The 18611-nt window shown below is 44.0% G+C and overlaps 1 protein-coding gene across 8 annotated transcripts in view; it reads left to right on the top strand.

The window, feature by feature from the left end:
• TCF3 (transcription factor 3) overlaps positions 1 to 11773 on the top strand; it is an 861587-nt gene extending 849814 nt beyond the window's left edge. For 7 of the 8 annotated variants that reach the window (XM_069216217.1, XM_069216218.1, XM_069216223.1 and 4 more), the window contains one exon: positions 10964 to 11773. The gene's annotated coding sequence lies outside the window, so the exon portion shown is untranslated. The remainder of the gene's footprint in view (positions 1 to 10963) is intronic. The other variant, XM_069216220.1, reaches the window with a different exon arrangement.
• The last annotated feature ends 6838 nt before the right edge of the window (positions 11774 to 18611 follow it).

Here is an 18611-nt window from a genome sequence, read left to right as displayed (position 1 = left end):
GTGCAAATACACAAGGAACCAATAGAAGAAGGTTTTCTATTTGATACCTCACCACAACACACATACAATTAGTAGGAAAATGGCTCCCTGTTGCAGTTACCCCCCACTTTTTGCCTGATATTGATGCTGACTTGACTGAGAAGTGTGCTGGGACCCTGCTAACTAGGCCCTAGCACCAGTGTTCTTTCACTAAAAATGTACCATTGTTTCCACAATTGGCACACCCCTGGCACACAGATAAGTCCTTTGTAAAAGGTACTAGTGGTACCAAGGGTCCTGTGACCAGGGAAGGTCCCTAAGGGCTGCAGCATGTGTTGTGCCACCCTAAGGGACCCCCGACCTAACCAATGCACACTGCCATTGCAGATTGTGTGTGTTGGTGGGGAGAAAAAGGCAAAGTAGACATGGCATCCCCCTCAAAATGCCATGCCCACAAAATACTGCCTGTGGCATAGGTAAGTCACCCCTCTAGCAGGCCTCACAGCCCTAAAGCAGGGTACACTATACCACAGGTGAGGGCATAGCTGCATGAGCAACATGCTCCTACAGTATCTAAGTCCATTCTTAGACATTGTAAGTGAAGTGTGGCCATATTAAATATATGGTCGGGGAGTTTGTCAAAACGGACTCCACAGCTCCATAATGGCTACACTGGATACTGGGAAGTTTGGTGTCAAACTTCTCAGAATAATAAACCCACACTGATGCCAGTGTTGGATTTATTACAAAATGCACACAGAGGGCATCTTAGAAGATGCCCCCTGTATTTTACCCAATCCTTCAGTGCAGGACTGACTGGTCTGTGCCAGCCTGCTGCTGAGAGACAAGTTTCTGACCCCATGGGGTGAGGGCCTTTGTGCCTTCTGAGGCCAGAAACAAAGCCTGCTCTGGGTGGAGGTGCTTCACACCTCCCCCCCTGCAGGAACTGTAACACCTAGCAGTGAGCTTCAAAGGCTCTGGCTTCGTGTTGCAATGCCCCAGGGCACTCCATTTAGTGGAGATGCCCGCCTCTGGACACAGCCCCCACTTTTGGCGGCAAGTCCAGAGGAGATAATGAGAAAAACAAGGAGGAGTCACCCACCAGTCAGGACAGTCCCTAAGGTGCCCTGAGCTGAGGTGACCCCTGCCTTTGGAAAACCTACATCTTGGGTTTGGAGGATTCCCCCAATAGGATTAGGTATGTGCCCCCCTCCCCTCATAGAGGAGGCACAAAGAGGGTGTAGCTACCCTCCAGGACAGTAGCCAATGGCTACTGCCCTCCCAGACCTAAACACACCCCGAAATGTAGTATTTAGGGGCACCCAGGAAATCAGATTCCTGCAACCTGAAACGAGAACTGCTGAACTACAAGTCCTGCAGAGACGACGGAAGACAACTGCTTTGGCCCCAGCCCTACCGGCCTGTCTCCTGAGTCGAAAACCTGCAACTAGCGACGCATCCAACAGGGACCAGCAACCTCTGAAGCCTCAGAGGACTGCCCTGAATCCCAGGACCAAGAAACTCCCGTGAGCAGCGGCTCTGCTCAACAACCTGCAACAAACTTGCAACTTTTCTTCAACTTTAAAGACTTTACTCTTCCTGCCGGAAGCGTGAGACTTCACACTCTGCACCCGACGCCCCCGGCTCGAGATGCAGAGAACCAACATCACAGGGAGGACTCCCCAGCGACTGTGACCCCGTGAGTAGCCCGAGACAACCCCCCTGGATCCCCGCAGTGATGCCTGCAGAGAGAATCCAGAGGCTCCCCCTGACCGCGACTGCCTGTAACAAGGGACCCGACGTGTGGACCAAGCACTGCACCCACAGCCCCCAGGACCTGAAGGAACCGAACCTCGGTGCAGGAGTGACCCCCAGGCGACCCTCTGCCTAGCCCAGGTTGTGGCGTGCCTGAGAAGCCCTCCCCCGTGCCTGCCTGCACCTCTAGAGTGACCCCCCCCGGTCCCTCCATTTAATCCTATCTAAAAGCAGACACCTGCTTTGTACACTGCACCTGGCCGCCCCTGTGCTGCTGAGGGTGTGTTTTGTTTGCATACTTGTCTCTCCTCCTCCCCCCCCCCCCCCCCCCTGTGCTCTACAAAACCCCCCTGGTCAACCCCCCGAGGACACAGGTACTTATCTGCTGGCAGACTGGAACCGGAGCACCCCTGTTCTCCATAGGCGCCTGTGTTTTGGGCACCTCTGCACCTGACCGGCCCTGAGCTGCTGGTGTGGTAACTTTGGGGTTGCCTTGAACCCGCAACGGTGGGCTGCCTATGCCCAGGAACTGAGACTTGTAAGTGTCTTACTTACCTCACAAACTAACCTTTACTTATCTCCCCCAGGAGCTGTTGAAATTTGCACTGTCCACTTTTAAAATAGCTTATTGCCATTTTAACAAAGACTGTATATGATATTGCTTTTATTCAAAGTTACTAACTTACCTGTGTGGAGTACCTTGCATTTTATGTATTCACTTCAAATCTTGAACCTATGGTTCTTGAAATAAACTAAGAAAATGTATTTCTCTATATAGAAACCTATTGGCCTGGAGTAAGTTGTTGAGTGTGTTTTCCTCATTTATTGCCTGTGTGTGTACAACAAATGCTTAACACTACCCTCTGATAAGCCTACTGCTCAACCACACTACCACAAAATAGAGCATTAGAATTATCTAATTTTGCCACTATCCTACCTCTAAGGGGAACCCTTGGACTCTGTGCGCACTATTTTTTACTTTGAAATAGTATATACAGAGCCAACTTCCTACACAATTTCTCCCTATGTTACCAGGAATACTTCGTCATGTGCAAGACATTTTTACCAAACCTGTGCGTTCGCGTATAATTACACCCTGGGTAGATAAAAAATATAAAGCTGCTCCATCTGACCCGATATATATCCAGTCACAAGTCCCTCCAGATTCTATGGTCAGAACCACAGCCAAGAAAAGAGTAAATAGCCAGGCTACTGGAGATTCCCCTCCTCCAGAGAAGGAAAGTAAAAAGAAAAATGATGCATGGAAAAGGGTTTGTGCACAAGTAGCCAATCATTGGCTCATTGCTAATTCCTAGACACTGCTTCCAAGATATGATAGGGCACAGTGAGACGAAATGGAAGACATTCTTCAACACTTCACAGAAGAACACTGTAAACGTGCACAGCAAATTGCCTCTGAAGGTCAGGCAATTGCAAATAACTCGATTAGATGTGCACTTGATGCTGCATGAGGGGTCAGTACCAGTATTTCAAACCAGAAGTCCAACAAGCTGTCCTCAATATACCTTTTGATGGAGAGCACCTATTTGGGTCCCAGGTTGACGCCACCCTTGAAAAACGTAAAAAAAAAGACAGGCTAAAGCCATGGGTGCTTTACAAAATCAGCCAAATTTTGTTTTTGTTTTTTTTTCCCACCGTTCAGTGTATAGGGGTGGCTATAGAGAGACCACTTGCTCTGATCACACCAACTCACAGCAGCATCAGGCCTCTTCCTCCTACTCTAAAGGGTTTTTCAGAGGAACAAATAGAGGAAACAGTTCTAAGGGCAGAGAAAAAAAACACAAACACTTGTGTTTCACCCTCCACAGCCAAACATTGACTACCTCCACATTCCTCCTCTTCATTCCACTCCAGTAGGGAGGCATATTCAATTTGCCACCAACAATGGACAAAGATAACATCAGACCAATGGGTCCTATCCATTAGCTAACGTGGTTATTGCCTAGAACTTATGTCATCACCCTGGATATTCCACCTTGCAGACACAAAAGGTCAACAGAACATCTCGTGCTTTTAAAAGAAGAGGTACAATCTCTAATGTTAAAAGAAGCAATAGAAACTGTTCCCCAACAATATCAATGAACAGGAGTGTACTCTCTCTACTTTCTCATTCCCAAAAAGGACAACACTCTGAGGCCTATTTTGGATCTCAGACCACTAAATTAATATATTCTCTCAGAACATTTTCATATGACCAATCTAGATATAAAGGACACCTACTTTTACATTACGATTCATCCTGCACACTGGAAATACATTAGATTTGTAGTGGCAGGACATTATATTTTCAAAGTTAGACCTTTCGGAGTCAGAACTGCTCCCAGGGTATTATTCACCAAGTGTCTAGCAGTAGTCGCAGTATATCTCAGAAGGCAACACATATATGTATTACCTTACTTGGACGATTGGTTGATCAAAGCCAACACTTTAAGTCTACGTCAGTCGCACTCTCAAACAGTAAACCTTCACAAATTCGGGTTCACCATAAACATCCTAATATCACACCTACAGCCTGTAGGAAGCTGGCCTGGTGTGTGGTGTATACCCGAGGTACTTACACCTTATACTAGGTATCCCCTGTTAGTGAAGTGAAGTGTAGGCAGTGTCTAGAAGCCAGGCTCTCTAGAGGTAGCTGTGGAGGAGCAGCCGAGGCTTATCTAGGAGACATTCAAAGCTCATGCAATATCACTGTAGTGAAACAGCACTTACACACATGAAAGTAAACACTCAGTTGTACAAAAATAAAGACAATACCACAAATACTAGAAGGGCAACCCTCCAATAGAGGGTAAGTAATACACTAAATATAGAAATATATAGAAAACCCTATACCACTGGCGGGAGCAATGCCTCTAAGGAGCCCCCAGAGTGCATGGCATCATACTTGACAATACATGCAACAGTACTGGGTTGTGATTCCAACATGTTTGATACCAAACATGCCCAGGTTTGGCGTTAACATTATGTAGCTGGACATAGGTAGTGACCTATGTCCAGTACACATATAAAATGGCGTCCCTGCACTCACAAAATCCAGGAAAATAGATCTGGAATTTGTGGGGGCACCCCTGGTAGTGCAGGGGTGCCCTCACACAGGTACCTACACCCTGTCCTCTGGGCTGAGAGGGCCTACTATAGGGGTGACTTAAGGTGACCTGGTGCAGTGACCTGTAGTGAAAACGGGTGCATGCACCTGTTTCACGCAGGCTGCAGTGGCAGGCCTGCAGCTCCCTTTGCACGGGCTCCCTATGGGTAGCATAATAACTGCTGCAGCCTCATAGGTGTAGGAAGTTGGCTCTGTATGTGCTATTTCAAAGTAAGGAATAGCATGCACAGAGTCCAAGGGTTCCCCTTAGAGGTAAAATAGTGGTAAAAATAGATAATACTAATGCTCTATTTTGTGGTAGTGTGGTCGAGCAGTAGGCTTATCCAAGGAGTAGTGTTAAGCATTTGTTGTACATACACATAGACAATAAATGAGGTACACACACTCAGAGACAAATCCAGCCAATAGGTTTTGTTATAGAAAAATATCTTTTCTTAGTTTATTTTAAGAACCACAGGTTCAAATTTAACATGTAATATCTTGTTTGAAAGGTATTGCAGGTAAGTACATTAGGAACTTTGAATCATTTCAATTGCATGTATACTTTTCAAGTTATTCACAAATAGCTACTTTAAAAGTGGACACAGTGCAATTTTCACAGTTCCTGGGGGAGGTAAGTTTTTGTTAGTTTTACCAGGTAAGTAAGACACTTACAGGGTTCAGTTCTTGGTCCAAGGTAGCCCACCGTTGGGGGTTCAGAGCAACCCCAAAGTCACCACACCAGCAGCTCAGGGCCGGTCAGGTGCAGAGTTCAAAGTGGTGCCCAAAACGCATAGGCTAGAATGGAGAGAAGGGGGTGCCCCGGTTCCGGTCTGCTTGCAGGTAAGTACCCGCGTCTTCGGAGGGCAGACCAGGGGGGTTTTGTAGGGCACCGGAGGGGACACAAGCCCACACAGAAATTTCACCCTCAGCAGCGCGGGGGCGGCCGGGTGCAGTGTAGAAACAAGCGTCGGGTTTGCAATGTTAGTCTATGAGAGATCAACGGATCTCTTCAGCGCTGCAGGCAGGCAAGGGGGGGCTTCCTCGGGGAAACCTCCACTTGGGCAAGGGAGAGGGACTCCTGGGGGTCACTTCTCCAGTGAAAGTCCGGTCCTTCAGGTCCTGGGGGCTGCGGGTGCAGGGTCTTTTCCAGGCGTCGGGACTTAGGTTTCAGAGAGTCGCGGTCAGGGGAAGCCTCGGGATTCCCTCTGCAGGCGGTGCTGTGGGGGCTCAGGGGGGACAGGTTTTGGTACTCACAGTCGGAGAGTAGTCCGGGGGTCCTCCCTGAGGTGTTGGTTCTCCACCAGCCGAGTCGGGGTCGCCGGGTGCAGTGTCGCAAGTCTCACGCTTCTTGCGGGGAGTTGCAGGGGTCTTTAAAGCTGCTCCTTGAAACAAAGTTGCAGTCTTTTTGGAGCAGGTCTGCTGTCCTCGGGAGTTTCTTGTCTTTTTCGAAGCAGGGCAGTCCTCAGAGGATTCAGAGGTCGCTGGTCCCTTGGAAGGCGTCGCTGGAGCAGAGTTCTTTGGAAGGCAGGAGACAGGCCGGTGAGTTTCTGGAGCCAAGGCAGTTGTCGTCTTCTGGTCTTCCTCTGCAGGGGTTTTCAGCTAGGCAGTCCTTCTTCTTGTAGTTTGCAGGAATCTAATTTTCTAGGGTTCAGGGTAGCCCTTAAATACTAAATTTAAGGGCGTGTTTAGGTCTGGGGGGTTAGTAGCCAATGGCTACTAGCCCTGAGGGTGGGTACACCCTCTTTGTGCCTCCTCCCAAGGGGAGGGGGTCACAATCCTAACCCTATTGGGGGAATCCTCCATCTGCAAGATGGAGGATTTCTAAAAGTTAGAGTCACTTCAGCTCAGGACACCTTAGGGGCTGTCCTGACTGGCCAGTGACTCCTCCTTGTTGCTTTCTTTGTTCCCTCCAGCCTTGCCGCCAAAAGTGGGGGCCGTGGCCGGAGGGGGCGGGCAACTCCACTAAGCTGGAGTGCCCTGCTGGGCTGTGACAAAGGGGTGAGCCTTTGAGGCTCACCGCCAGGTGTTACAGCTCCTGCCTGGGGGAGGTGTTAGCATCTCCACCCAGTGCAGGCTTTGTTACTGGCCTCAGAGTGACAAAGGCACTCTCCCCATGGGGCCAGCAACATGTCTCTAGTGTGGCAGGCTGCTGGAACCAGTCAGCCTACACAGATAGTTGGTTAAGTTTCAGGGGGCACCTCTAAGGTGCCCTCTGTGGTGTATTTTACAATAAAATGTACACTGGCATCAGTGTGCATTTATTGTGCTGAGAAGTTTGATACCAAACTTCCCAGTTTTCAGTGTAGCCATTATGGTGCTGTGGAGTTCGTGTTTGACAAACTCCCAGACCATATACTCTTATGGCTACCCTGCACTTACAATGTCTAAGGTTTTGTTTAGACACTGTAGGGGTACCATGCTCATGCATTGGTACCCTCACCTATGGTATAGTGCACCCTGCCTTAGGGCTGTAAGGCCTGCTAGAGGGGTGACTGACCTATACTTGCATAGGCAGTGAGAGGCTGGCATGGCACCCTGAGGGGAGTGCCATGTCGACTTACTCGTTTTGTTCTCACTAGCACACACAAGCTGGCAAGCAGTGTGTCTGTGCTGAGTGAGAGGTCTCCAGGGTGGCATAAGACATGCTGCAGCCCTTAGAGACCTTCCTTGGCATCAGGGCCCTTGGTACTAGGAGTACCAGTTACAAGGGACTTATCTGGATGCCAGGGTCTGCCAATTGTGGATACAAAAGTACAGGTTAGGGAAAGAACACTGGTGCTGGGGCCTGGTTAGCAGGCCTCAGCACACTTTCAATTGTAAACATAGCATCAGCAAAGGCAAAAAGTCGGGGGGCAACCATGCCAAGGAGGCATTTCCTTACAATAGGGATCCCCTGCAACCTCAGTGCCCTGGGTACCTAGGTACCATATACTGGGGACTTGCATGGGGGAGACTAGTATGCCAATTGTAGGAAGAAAAAGGTACATTTTACAGGAGAGAGCAAAATCACTGGGGGCCTGGTTAGCAGGCTCCCAGTAGACAGTCAAACACACGGACGACAGGCAGAAAATGGGGGTAACCATGCCAAGAAAGAGGGTACTTTCCTACAGCAGAGCTCTGTGCATCTCCCTAGGGGAGGAGCGGGACAGTGGGGTGGTCACTCTCCTGTTTTTTTTTTTTTTGTTTTTTTTTTAAGTAGTTTTGCACCAGAGCGAGTTCTGGGGGTTCCTGAACTGGTGCAAATCGGATTATGCAAGACGGGCACCAAATGTGACCTTCAAAGCATTCTGGTGGCTCTCTAAGGCCACCCCAACCCTTTGACACCTAATACACAGGGGAGGTGATCACACCTCTCCCTTGCAGGAAATCCTTTGTTCTGCCTCTCCGGCCTGACCCAGGCTCACAAGGAGGAGGGCAGAACAGTGTCTGAGGTCAGCAGCATGGCCCTGCAGCTAGACCCCATAAGGCTGCACAGGCAGAACTGGGGGATTCCTCTAAGGAACCCCGGGAGTACATAGTATCATGCAGCTACCACTGGAATCTGCGTAGTTGCATGATTCCAACGTGTTTCATACCAAACATGTCTAGGTTAGTAGAAGACATTATGTAGTTGGACCACTCATGTATACCAGTGTCCACTACATACCATAAGATAGCTTCCCTGCACTTGCCAGGAATTGGCCTGGGGTCTGTAGGGGCACCCTGCTTACGCAGGGGTACCCTCACACTTGGGGACGTGCACCTTGCCCTTGGGCTGGAGGGCCTACCAGAGGGGTGACATAGTGTCTTAACTGCAGTGACTAGGTTCAGTGGTGAAAGGGTGCATGCACCATTTCACGCAGGCTGCAATGGCAGTCCTGCAGGCACAGTTTGAATGGGCTCCCATAGGTGGCACAATATATGCTGCAGCCTATGGGAGACCCCTAGTGTACCAATACCCTGGGTACCGGAGTACAAAATATAAGGGACTTACATGGGTGCACCAGTATGCCAATTGTGGTTGTAAAAGTTGACCATCAACCAAATTTAGAAGCGAGAGCACAGTCACTGGGGTCCTGATTAGCAGACAGTAACACACTGACATCAGGCAAAAAGTGGGGGTAACCATTCTGAAAGATAGGACTTTTCTATAAGTGGGACCTGAAGTTCCAGTGGGCACAGTTTCAGGAGAATCTGTCCGACATGGTCCAGATCTCAGAAGAACTGCATGAGATCTGCAGTCGTGGCTAACGAACTGCGATTGGGCCAGAAGCAGATACCTATCCCTTCCCCAGTCGGATCAGACAGTAATGTCAGATGTCACTCCTGGGTTTAGGTGGCCACCTGAGAGAGGTGGAGATCAGAGGTACCTGGTCTCCTGTGGAGTCTGGACCTGTTGGTGCTCTGTGGGATCAGACTAGCATTGAAAGCATTTCTTCTTTCTCTCAAAGGAAAGGTAGTGCAGCTGTTCACAAACAGATTCACTGCCATGTGGTACTGCAAAAAGCAGGGCGGGTTGTGGTCCTCTTGTCAAGAGGCTGTGCCTCTGGACGTGGCTGGAACTAGGGTATTTCTGTGGTGGTTCAACATCTGGCAGACAAACTCAGCCGACAATGCTTAGTTGATCACAAATGGCGTCTCCATCTGGAGATGGCGCAAGGGCTCTTTCAGCATTGGGGAGAGCCTTGATTTAGATTTGTTTGCCTCCACAGAGAACACGCAATGTCAGCAGTATTGCACGTTGGAGTTTCCAATTTGGCAGTCGCTCTACATTGCTTTTCATCTCAAACTCAGGCCTTCTCTACTCCTTTCGACTCATCCCACTTCTGCCCAGAGTTCTCAAGAAGATCAAGAATGACTGGTCCAAAGTAATCCTTGTGGCTCCGGACTGGGCACTAAGAGTCTGGTATCCCGAGCTACTGAGCATGGCCATTGATCCTCCGATCAGACGGCCCCCTCAGGAGGATCTTCTGTCTCAGCAGCAAGGGAGGGTTCTCCACCTGAAGTTGTCCAGTCTCCATCTTCTTGCTTGGAGATGGAGCGGTGGTAGTTGACAACTTTTGACCTTCCGCCCAAAGTTTGTCCTATAATCTCGGTAGACGGGCGTCCCTCCACCAGAATGGTATAGACCTGTCATTAGAAATTTGTGGCATGGTGCACAGACAACTCTGTTGCCCCCTCCCTTTCTGCCCCTCTTTCTGAGGTTTTGTTGTTTATCCTTTCTCTGGGCCAGCAGGGCTCTACTTTTGGCACTTTCAAAGATTATCGGACTGCCATTCCTGCTTTTTTGTGGTTGCTTGATCAGCCTTCTGTGTAAATAGGTTCCTTAAAGGCCTTACTTGTATGTTTTCTCAATCGCCATTATAATGGGATCTGAATTTAGTTTTGACATTTTTGATTTGCGCTCCTCTCGAGCCTCTCCACAAATGTCCTCTCAGACTTCTCACTTTGAAAACAGCCTTCCTTGTTGCCGTTCCATATGCCGTCAGGGCGAATGAACTGCAGGCATTGTCATCTAAATGGCCCTACCCTTCCATTTATCCTGACAAAATCATTCTTCGAACTAGGGCCTCCTTTCTGCCAAAAGCGGCTACGCCCTTTCGCTTAGGCCAGTCCATCACCTTGACTACTTTTATACACCCCTGCATCCTTCTAAGAAAGAGGAGAGACTCCAGCACCTGGACCCAAAAAGAGTATTGGCCTTCTACCTTAATCGTACCAAAGAGTTCTGTGTGGATGCTCAACTCTGTTGGTTATGTGTGTGCAAAGTAAGGTCAGGCAGTGCAGGAAAGAACTGTCTCCCGAATCTGCAACTATATATTGTCTCTACTAGATATTGTCTCTACCAGATAAGGCGCTACCAAAGGTAAGTAACTTACCCATCTCTGGCAGAATTATACACAGCACATGAATCTAGAGTAGGTTCAAGCTGCAAAACCATTATTATGGTAAGCCACTAGTTTCTGTCCTCCTGAATCTGTTAGCTATTCCATTTACATTACGAAAATAGGCAGCTTATGGATAGAATAGTTTTAAAATGATGTATTTGTGAAATGTGCTGATTACAGTGTGTATTGCAAGTTGAATCATTCATTCCTGCCTATAATCCTGACTTGGTTCTTGTTTGTCATTTCATTTCAGGACTTGTGTGGCTGAGTTTTGCGATATCGGTAGGAAGAAGTTTTCTGGCCTCCAATCATCGCATGGAACAGACTTTTAGTTCTGCTAATACTGACACAACTGGTGTTGTCTCACTTTGTTTGGCACACCACAAGACTATAAACACTTTTTTGTCAAACAAAAAAAAGAACGATTGCCTTAAGTATGAAATATGGAACAGTTCGTACATATCACTCAGTAAAAGTCAAAAGGGGAGCATCGGATTGCGCTGGCTAGTTTGCAAACAGCCAGCAGCAAAATGTGCCTAAGCTTAATTTTCTTTTTTAAACAAACAAAAAAGAACGAGTAAAAATATTTTTATGTAGAACAAAGATAGCAAATGTCTTTTTGTTTTTGTTTTTTAGTTTTTTTGCATATGTTTTGTAAGCAAACAAATTTCTTTTGTATAAAAATTCTTGTGCCCCGTTGCTTTTTTCTGCTGCTGATGTCCTAGTTAAAGCGTTGCATCTTTTAGGATCAACCCAAATATTAAAGTTTGTATTAAAAACAAAACAAAAAAGAAAGTACTCAAGACTGGACAAGCGAGAGACCAGGCCCGACAACTGCCCTGAGAAGCCTCAAAGTGTGAATTCTCAGAATGCATTTTCTGTGTCTCTTGTGCCAACTTCATCTCTCTTTGTGTTGATCAGTTCAGATTTGGTGGAAAGGAGTAGACAATGTTGTATGCATTTGTCGTCCTGGCAGCTTCATCTGCTCGTTGGTCCAAAGCTTTGAACCAATTTAATGGTAAAAATCATTTTTTTTTTTATTAAAAAGGTTGGTTGGGCTTAATGCTGTTAAATGTAATGTATTCCTTCAGTACACAGGCTGAGAAAGGAGGAGAGTTTGTGTTCCTTCCAAGCAGAGTTGCTTAAGGTTGCTCTTCTGAATTAATCACATGAAAGAAATTCTGGAAACAGACCGATGGAGGTGAGGAGTTTACATTCTGTATATGAGGAAGAAAACCCAGAACAAAGATTACAGAGCAAAAGCACACACACACAACCAGGATCAAAAATCTAGGAAAGTGACAAGACCCAATAAAACAGAACAAAGAAAAATTTGAAAAAGCTCACCTATCAGTCACAGAAACTGAGTCCTTGCCTCTCAAGCCAATTTTCGTTATGGATTCCAGCACCGTTTATGAAATGGCTCCTTCGTTCACCAATCTGAGTTTCAACAGACTTTGTGTATCCTTGGTTAAACTAATTAAACTGTATACCACCATTTGCTTGATATAACCCTTGGTGGTAGGCTTCTATTCGGACTCCAAACTTCTGCATCAACTTTTCAGGAACTTGAATGTCACACTGAAAGATGGACTTCCTTGGATGATTTGAGTAGTGGTGCTTGAGCTCCCTTGTGAAAAAGATAGAGTGGACTATTTCTGCATTACTCAATTCCATTGCTTTTCCACTAGTGGGATCACTTTATATAATATTTTGTCCTGTCTGCTTTTCAGTCCCCTTACTGGCTTGGTCATGGTATCTATGGCTCAAAGGAATCCATTGTCGTATGGCTATTGAAATCCTGAGTTTCGGAGTATGTAAGAGGGAACAACTTTGTAGTTTACTCCTTTCTTTCTTTTTTTTTTTTTTTGGTATACACTGGTCCTTGATTTCATCAATCCCACATCATGCCGAACCTCCCCCCCCCCCCCCTCCCCCAATCTGCAAGAAGATGCACTGTATGCTTGTGTGTATATGTATGTGTGTGTGGGTGTATGTATATATATGTGTGTGGGTGTGTGTATATATATATATATATATATATATATATATATATATGAGTGCCAACTTCCACTGTAATTTGTGGGACTGTTTCTGAAGTATCGTTGTACACAGACATCCAGTTGGGTTTCGTTGATGTGACTGATTTTGGGTTGGTAGCATTAACATATGATCACCAAGAAAATCATTTCATGAGGTGAGTACATTTCCAAATATGTAGTGTGTTTTCAACTTATCACAGGATATGAGATGGTGTAAGTTTAGCATTTAACCATTGAGGCAAAGAAATATGTACTCAGTCCTGGCAGTGGGAAGTTAAGAAATTTACACAGCAGTAATTCGTAAGATCACAGAACACCAAATGTTTATCTTTTGCCTTAACTGTGATCAAGGCAGAAAGTGCATCTGTTCTCAAACATTCCTTACCACTGGGTGTATCTCAAAATGTACAGCTAACTTCAAAACTCAGTTAATCAAGCAGTGGCAGTTGTACACTTTGTGTTTTAAATCTTATGCTTTAGATCAATGTTAGCTTTGAACTCTTGATCTCTGGAGCAGATATGAGAAAACACCAGTGACTGAAACACTGGCGCATAGTGGCTGAGAAGCATGTTACTCCCTTTACTTTGAAACCTAGTCTAGGGACATTCATACCAAGCACAAAACCTCCCTCATATCCTCTTTTAGTAAGGGGAATCTGGTCATGGTGAATTCAGCCACATGTAAAATCCAGCAGCTTGCGCTCTGTTTTGGTGCTTAGATCCTTCTCAACAGATTCATTTGTGACTAGGTATTCTCATTTATTTAATAGATTAACAGAGGAAGCTTGTTAAAGAATAGTGTTTCGTTTTCTTAGCCATCAGATTTAGTTGGCCAGAACAAGTTGGACGTCTGAGCTATCTGTCACCTGTGGTTTATTTTGGACTCATAGTTACTATTTTCAATATTTAATTGGTCATTTTCCTTTTTACAGTGTCCCAGCAAAACTTAATTCTGATGCAGTCCAAAATGTGCTTTGTCTTTTATTTCAGCTGAGGGGTTGAAGATTAGGGTAAAACAGCTTAATTTGGCTGTATTTGCCGCCTTTCCATCAGCTTAGATTTGGGTATTTGTCTTTAATTCTAATTTTATTAGTTGTAACAGAATTTATGTTTGCATCCAGACCCCGACTCCACCCCCTACAAGGATCCATTTTGATCGCCCTGTTATTGCTTGATTTGTTTTTTTTTTTTTTTTTTTTAAGATCCTGTAATCTCACATTAACCAACCTCCATTCACTACCCATGTAGCAAGGAAGTGCCTCTGTATATTCAGTGTACATTCTGCAAAGTGAAGAACAGGCATATCGTGCAAAGTGGTTTGTGTGGCTCAGGCAAGTCTTTGAATGAGGACTCTGCAGTGGGCATGTACACAGGTGCTTCCTCTAGCACAGTGGTTCCCAATCTGTGGTGTGTGGACCCTTGGGGGTCTGCGAAGCCTCCTCAGGGGGGTCCGTGACTGCTTAGAAAATTAACTAATTAACAGATTAATAACGTGTTTATAAAGAAAGTGGCTAAATGTACAATTGAAATTTTTTTAAAATACTGTAAATGTCAAGGAATTCGAAATTGGAGGCTACATATTAAATTAGTATCCTCAGATTGATTCGTTGGAGTGGTGCAGGTGCATCAAACAGAACATAGTATGGACGATATGTGACTTCAATTGAAATAAGAACAGCTCCCACCTTCTAATATATTTTTTTTAAAATCTTATTTGCAAATGAAAATAAAATGTGTTATCATTTGTGAATGGTATGTAATGCTTGTTTCTATATTTTTTGCTTGGATCTCTCTGGCTTCCAGTAATGACTCGGTGAGGGGTCCCCAGATTCTAATAATGATTCAGTGGAGGGTCCACAAAAGTTAAAAGGTTGGGAACCACTGCTCTAGCACCCTTTGCCAGTGTTCTGCCCCTGTCCGTCATTGTTCTTTAATATAGCTAAGTGTTGGATCACCTATATTATTTGCAAGATAACCACTGTTACTGCTTCCGATTGGACTAGTGCTAACAGCTGTACATTTCCCTCTCACTAGCCAACCATTTACATGCTTTTAAGCGAGTTGTAAATGTTTACACTAAAAATAGATGTAGGACACCTAGGTTATTATCCTTCTTTGACTGAAATCCCAGGTCAATTGTTAAGAAAAAATGCATTGAGGGTTACCTAAATCGTAAGAATTGATATATTGTCCTGTAACTAATTTACTCTTGAGCACAGCTCTACTTGAGTGACATTTTACGTAATGAAAATTCAGAAATCTGACCAGTTAACTAGATTCCATGAACCTTTACAGCCCTCTTTCGTCGCTGCACAGGAAGAATGACAGTGAGTTTATTCAATCTGGCTACAGTGCCAGTAAAAGATTTATAATGCACAGATCTGATTTGTGTTGTATTTTACAAAATGGCATCAAATGCCTAATTAAGAATAAACTCACTTGTACTTCTTTCCTATACTGTATGAAAATGATCATTGGCTTTTTTGACCCTCTAATATGTGCTGTGAAGAAATCTTGCTTCTTTGCCCCTTCTCCTATATTAACATGTGGTGCCTTAATGGCATGTTATGTAATTGCTTCGTTTTTCTGCAAATCCAAAACCAAACTGATAGCTACTAACCCTGATAACTGAAATGAGTTGCTTTTAAGCGCATTGAATTAATCTGTATTACATAACACCTCCTTTCTTTCTTGTCATCGTAAATTAGTCATTTGAAAAAACGTGTACATCTAAGCCCTCGCTCCAAAAACAAAGAATGTGATATGGGTCACGATATTCTTTGTTGATGCATTACAACCAGTGCAAAGATCATGTATTATGTTATGTTATCACTGCTAAGCAGTGTTTTTCATGGAATGGGGATTTTCCCATTTTGTATAGTTTAGAAATTAAAAATTCTATGGAACTATTTAATTACTCATCATTCAAGTGCACATCAAAAAGGAGCTCTTTCCATACAATGAAATTAATTACTTACTCCTCAAACGAGAAAAAGACCTTAAGTAGGCAACAGGATGTTGAAGCCACATTTGTGGTATTAATTGTAACCTACCTGAATATGATCTTGTTTTAGAAAGTGGGGATGTTTAAATGCTCTGCAACATCTGTTTGGACCACTGCAGAGGAAGTATGGCAGATAGTTTATTATTATTATTCAAAGTATTGTGCTTTTCTTATGCACAATACATTGTTCTGATTCATCTGTAACAGAGATTGTTTATTAGGGAGCTCCTGACTGGAAAGTAGCGAAACAAGGCAACAGATTTCATCATGGGATATTGATTGAGATCTTTAAACACTCAAGTCTATGACTTTGACGGGATCCAAGAGCACTTTTTGTGAAAAATAATTATCCAAAACAATTCTTGTGCTTATTTTGTATTTTATTTTAGGCAGGGTTTGGTTCTTGTTTTTTTCAGTGGTCTAATTATTGGAGAAATCCTGTTGGCAAGAGAAGCAACAGTCTGCTATGTCCCTACATTAACTATTCCTGCTACAGTCTACGTCTCTATTTTGAATTGAAGTGCAAATTTGTCTGCATTAATCATTTGATTTTCATTGGATGAAGTTGTTTGCCTACTCCTAACCCTGTAGGTGGTCTCGCCAGAACTGCCAAAGAAAACATTTCAGAGGTGCAAGAATGAAGTCAATGGGTTTGAAACTGCAGTGAGCATTGAAAGGTTATAAAAAACAGAGGATGAGCTAAATGCGGGGCAGAACACTAGCCTGAAAAACGAACCCAGGATAGTGTCTCTCTCTATAGTTGGGAATCGTTGAAGCATTATTTATTTTGATTGGGTAAAGTTCTTTTGGATTATGGAGACTAGTGAGTTATCTTTTAGAAAGAAAACATGGCTGTGTAATCCCGAAGTTACCAATAAAAGTATTTGACAACAGAATCCTGAAACTGTAAACCTTTGCAGTGCCCACTTGACTCAATTTGCATATTGCCAGGCGAGTGTGTTGCCAAGTTCTTCATGGTGGAGATTACATCAGAAAGTGACTGGCTCTGCAGCTTTTCAGTTAGGCTGCTCATTGCCTACTATGAACAATTTGTGTATAGTTTAATAGAGTGTACATATTAGTAATTAATTTGACTAAAGATAGTAACAGATTTATTGACTGGTGTCTTAAGTATACAGTAGTTTGAGATTTGTAGGCTTAATATGCAGTCCTTTTATGTTCATCCAACCAGTTCAAGTGGTTAGGAACCCAAGGAAAAATACTTTCAACTTGATCACTTTTTTATAGCTGTTGATGACAGCTATCTTTTTTTAAGGTGGGTCATTTATAGAGTACTGACATTGTTGCCCTAAGCATTATCTAAAATATTGCTCTTGTTCAGAATCTGGACTCTGGAATCTGGGCTAGGAAGCATTGGATGAATAGAAAAAGTATGTGTGGTTTTGGTACCAGAAGATGATGATGGACTTGTGGCACTCCTCCAATAATCCTGTCTGTGTGTTTGCCATATATGAGGGATTTCAGCAAATACGTTGTATTAGCAGTTCATCTTAAAGGCCATTGTTGTCCCTACATAGGATGGCAACACATTGACTTTGCAACCAGAAGCTGCAATCGTAACACAGTGACAATGTTTAAATGAGTAATCCAGTGATCTGCATTGTCACAATTACCGTAGAAAAGACACCTATTGAAATGACGATTTGGGCTCATGAACATTGGTGCAGTACAAATTATCTCTTCTTTTAGTGTGACTTCTGCTAAAAAATGGCAGGGCACGGTACTTTGTTGTAGTTCTTGGCATCCAAAGTACTACACTTTGAATATAAGGACTCCAATCGAATTGTAATGTGCACATTGCTAAATGTGCCCGGGAGTAGTGAATTGGCATTCTAAAGTCCATGATAAAAAGGGATCAAGTGGGAGTGTGGTGGGGAGGATGTAGAATGTCGGCTGGAGAGTGTTTTCAGACTATTACAGGCAGTATTGCTTGTTGCTTTCCATGCAATTTTCATGTCAATTGTGTATCTTTTTTATTTATTTTTCTTCAGTTAGGGCGTTTGCATAGTTTCATCTGCTTATGTAACATGTTTCAAAAGTGGCGGATCTAATGTGCTTTTTTCCCGGAAATTATTTACCCTGAAGGAGAATTTATATTGATATTGTAATGCCCTTTTGAAAGTTCTTTGTCTGGACCATTCATAAGTATATATTGTTTTTCCTTACACAACTGTAGCATTACTGGCCTGGTTCTCAGCTCACCTGCCCTTGCATCATCTCTACTTTATTGCAATGCACACAAATGTAAATGCATGTTTGTGCAGTGGTCCACAGATGCTTCTTTTGCCCATCTGATGCTCTTATTTTGCCAAGTGTCCCACTTAACTGGAACCATAAATTGGAAAGATATTTCTTACTTATTCTTTTGTATTGATCGATCAATTGTAATTGTCAAAACTAGTTTCTACTGTGTGTGTGACCAGCACATTTACTATTTAGGTATATTTAAGAGTATTTTTAAAAGATTAGTTAGTTGGAAACAGGCCAGTAATAGCTATTATTGGAATGGTAATTTAAATAAAAAATATTGTTCTCCTTAAACAAATCACCTGGCCACCTCATAAACGAGGGCTTGAAGTATATTTAAGACATGTAGCATTTAACCATGCCACTGAGTTACTTATTTTTATAAAAGGAAGTGAGAAGAAACTGATTTTTGCAAGCCATGGGGAGGTGTGCACTCTGTGGATATATTTTGGCCATCCTCTCCCTGTCTCCCCAAAAAGTAATTTCCCTTGATCTGCTGCCAAGTAGTGATTTGTCACATTTTGGACAGTATTTTCCTACAGAAACGCAACCCAGCAAACCATAAAATAAAGGACTTGAAATGAATG

This window comes from Pleurodeles waltl, chromosome 12, assembly GCF_031143425.1.
Source record: "Pleurodeles waltl isolate 20211129_DDA chromosome 12, aPleWal1.hap1.20221129, whole genome shotgun sequence".
NCBI lineage: Eukaryota > Metazoa > Chordata > Amphibia > Caudata > Salamandridae > Pleurodeles > Pleurodeles waltl.
The sequence above is the reverse complement of the archived record's forward strand: the minus strand, read 5'-3'. Positions and strand labels throughout refer to the sequence as shown.